The sequence below is a fragment of the Capsicum annuum genome, chromosome 1 (genome assembly GCF_002878395.1).
Source record: "Capsicum annuum cultivar UCD-10X-F1 chromosome 1, UCD10Xv1.1, whole genome shotgun sequence".
NCBI classification, from domain to species: Eukaryota; Viridiplantae; Streptophyta; class Magnoliopsida; order Solanales; family Solanaceae; genus Capsicum; species Capsicum annuum.
In genome coordinates this window covers 204,180,605-204,184,996 of record NC_061111.1, presented here as the reverse complement: position 1 = coordinate 204,184,996, position 4,392 = coordinate 204,180,605, and the positions used below count along the sequence as shown (strand labels likewise).

The 4,392-nt window shown below is 28.8% G+C and overlaps 1 pseudogene; it reads left to right on the top strand.

Annotated features, from left to right (window-relative positions):
• The window catches only part of LOC107842811, an 18,482-nt pseudogene extending 15,317 nt beyond the window's left edge, over positions 1-3,165 (top strand).
• The last annotated feature ends 1,227 nt before the right edge of the window (positions 3,166-4,392 follow it).

Here is a 4,392-nt window from a genome sequence, read left to right as displayed (position 1 = left end):
AGAGAGAGAGAGAGAGAGAGAGAGAGATTTAGATAGAATAGTAGAGATTTAATAGAAATCAAAAGTATGAGTTTACTTAAATGCATCGTTCTTTATAGTTTTCGCCAAAATATTTGATATTTTCATCTTTAAAAAAAAAATACTTTCATCTTTCAATTTTTTATTTAACACCTTTTGACTTCTAGGATTTAGTATAATATGATATGATTATTATTTACTATTTAATTGATTAGATGTTTAATGACATTTTTGTTTAGTATAGGGATAAATAATAATTCAATTTCTCCAAATAATTATTACAAATATTATATTGAAATTTATAGGAGTTATGAAACAAAAATTAATTCAAATTTGTAAATTGAGATTAAATTTTTTATCAATTTGATGCTACTTTAATGACGTATTTAATTTAAAAAAAATACTCAAGCTTATATGTAATTCAACAGAAAGTTAATGAAATACAAAAGATACGAGAAAAAGGCACCATAACCCAGCTCAATCAATTTATTTTATTCAAGCACTAAACAACCTAAATAATTAAAAAAAAAAAATGATGGCCTAAAGGAAAAAATTTATCAATATTGAGCATTTCTCCTTAGATAAAGAAAATATAAAAAGTTTGGGATCACACTCACACATCCAAAATAAATATAGAAATCACAAAATTTACAAAAAAAAAAAAAAGAAATTGATACTTAGACCAAAATTAAAGAAACTGTTACACTAAAAAAACTTTAGAATAATTGACTTCGACGTTAAGTTGATTTCTTATTCTTCTACATATCATTTGCTTTGACACAGTTCCTACAATAAGAAATAAAAAAAAATAGTTGTTCTTTGTATTATATTATAGTAAACTATAGTAGTAGTAAAATAAAAAGAGAGGAGTGAATCTTCGGTGACAGCAAAGAAAATGAAACATATATGTGCTCAGTCTAGTCGAGATACGAACCGGCACAATAATATGAGTAATTAGGACACCTCTAATTTGATTGAGGAAGAAAGCCAAATTACTCCTAACTCCATCTTAGAAGATCCATTAGAATGCAAAGGTTCATCTTGCTCAAATAATGTCATGAGCAATTTCGATATTTCGCACGATGGTCATATTTCAAAAATAAGAAAAAGGGCAGTGATTTTTTCCCTGGCCTTGTTCTTTCATTAGCAATAGAAGAAAAGAAACTCCTCAAAGATCTTCACTTTCTTGAAAATAAAATAATAATATATATTAGTCAAATATGCTCAAATGGCTTTTGCACTTCTAAAACTGAAAAAAAGATCCAAAAAATTTGAAAAACATATGAGTAATTAAGAGAATATAATTATAAAATAAATATTAAATTTTATTACATTAAATTGTGAAAAAAAAACTCCAAAAAGGAGGAAACATATAAATGTCAGTGGAGACCATAGAGGGGTGCCACATCACCTCTTTTATGTTTCATTTATATATATATATATATATATATATATATGTATGTATGTATGTATATGTATATGTATATGTATGTGTTGATTTGAAGTTAGATTAGTTAGTTGAACCAACCATTTACTAATTTTTGCGCACCTTTTTTTTTTTGTTCTCAAAATGGTGAAAAGGGAAAAAAATGTATATACTCTAATTTATGTGCAGGGATATGATTCAAAATACTACGAATTAAACGGAGATAAATAAAACTATAGTTAAAAAAATTATTTTGACTCTCCAAACAGTAAAATCTTCACATAAAATGAGATAAACATACGTACCCTAACAAAACAATTGTGGAAATGCATCCTGATGATGCCAGCGCCAAGGCCTCCCTGCTTTTCTCACAACGGCTTCTGCATGTGGGTAACTTGAATGGTAGTAACCAATCTTAAGAGTGCTAATAAAACATTTGCCAATGTAGAGACAGTGAAAAAATATAACATCAACACAGTTGGCAATTTAGCTCCATTACACTTCATCATTATGTGTTAAAAGAAGGGATTTAATCTGAAAAATTGATAATCAATGGAGTAATGTAGTTGCTTAATAGCTAACGCATAATTTCAAAAGGGACTGCTCCTTAGGAGATGATTTCAACTTGAAGCCTACAAAATAATTCTTACGTTTTGAAATATTATTAAAAATAAAACAATAATATATATAAGTCAAACAACTAAAAAGCACAAGAAGAAAAAAACTTATCTGTACCGAAAATGGAGACCTAACAAGCTCTCTCTGAGACCTTTTCAGCGCAATGGCTATACTGAAGCAAAGAAATAGGGAGACTATGAAAGAGTATTTACAAAATAAAATAGTGGGACACACAAATAACTTTTGCACTTCTAAAACTGAAAAAAGACTAAAAACACTGACAAAGATATGAGTAATTAAGAAGTTATAATTATGAAATAAATATTAAATTTTATTAAATTAAATTATGGAAAAAAACTCTAAAAAAAGTAGAAAAAAGATAAATGTGAATGGAGATCATAGAGGGGTGTCACATCACCTCCTTTTATGTTTATCCTTTATATATATATATATATATTGATTGTTATAGTATTAGGTTATCTCCATATAAAATTGTCTAAATTGGTACTCACTTACCGTAAAGTGTTACCTATAATTATCTTTTAGGTGAACTGATAGTGTAAGAATTTATTATTCATTGCTCTTGTGAAAAATATTTATAGAATCATGTAACTTGTAAGTTAATTATTGTACTTACACTATGTCCTCAGTCATGAAATATTAACTATTTTAGTGCATATGCAGGCAACTTTCCAAATAGGCCAACAATTGCTAGGTCAAAAATGCCAACTGAGGATCCAACAGATGAAGAATGGGAGAGTTTCTTGCAAAACCCTGAGGAGGCACTATTAAAATGCTTACCTTCACAAATTCAAGATACCAAAGTAATAGCAATTATGGATGTTTTATCAAGTCATTCTCCAGATGAAGAATATATTGGTGAAAATATTGAACCTTACTGGGCTGAAGACCCCGTAATTAAAGCGGCGTTCGAGGTATTTTCTGGGAAATTGAAGGAACTTGAAGGGATTATTGATGCTAGAAATGCTGATAGTAAGTTGACGAATAGAAATGGAGCTGGAGTTGTGCCTTAGGAATGATTGAAACCATTTTCTGAACCTGGTGTTACTGGAAAAGGTGTACCTTATAGTATTTCTATTTGATTTTTGGAGTAGTGTATCTTCCATGTATCACAATCCACTATGTGTCTAAACCTTGACCCATATTATTTAATGAATAAATTCAATGTTTATTCTAGGCCGATAATTTAGCAATATTTGTCAAAATAAAATTGAATGTGCACACAGTTATAAATATGAGAAATGTCATATAAAATAGAGTTTCATCAACATTCGTTGTTATAATAAAAATTTACATAGTGGAACTAAGTTCCATTGTGACATATGATACTTAAATTTTTGAGGTGGCATGCCTTTAGTTAAAGGATCACCTAACATCACTTTAGTACTAATGTGGTCAATGACAACATTCTTATCTTTAATGTGTTCTCTTATGGCTAGATACTTGATGTCGATATGCTTGCTTCGACTACTACTTTTGTTATTCTTAGCCAAAAAAACAATAACTGAATAGTCACATATAATAACTTTAATAGCTTAGAGATTGAGTCGATAATTCTCAGCCTATAAATGAAACTCTTCAACCATACACCATGTCAGCTAGCCTCAAAATAAGAAATGAACTCAACCTCTATAGTGGAAGTAGTAATCAACATTTGTTTCACACTCCTCCGAGATATAGCTCTATTGGCTTACATAAAAATGTATCCAGAAGTGGATTTTTGTGAATCAACACAGCCAACAAAGTCTGAATCAGAGTAACCAATGACTTCCAAGTTATTTGATCGTTCATACATAAGCATGTAGTCTTTCGTCTCTTTAAGATATCATAAGACTTTCGTTGCAGCTCTCCAGTGGTCAAGAACCAGATTACTCTGATATTTTCCTAATATTTCAACAACAAATGTTATGTCAAGTCTTGTACAGACTTGGGCATACATCAAGCTTCCAACAACAAAGGCATATGTGCTGACACCTAATTTTTTTCCTCCACGACTAAATTTAACCCTAGGTTTCTTTAATTTTTAATAAAATTGAAATATTTATTTCATCCAGATAAATGAGCTCTAAAATATTTATTTGGATTAATTTTATCATTTAATTGACGATTATACGTTTTCGTATTTACATATGCGAATTTGTATAAATTTTGTTACTTAAATGAACACTTTTATCAAAATTGAACTTTTACTGATTAAGCTTGAAAATTAATATAAACGGATAAAGTGTTGATTCAAATAAAATTTATTCTCAAAATTAATTTATTTGGAGAAATATTTATTTGATTTTATTAAAACAAGAAGCTTAGGG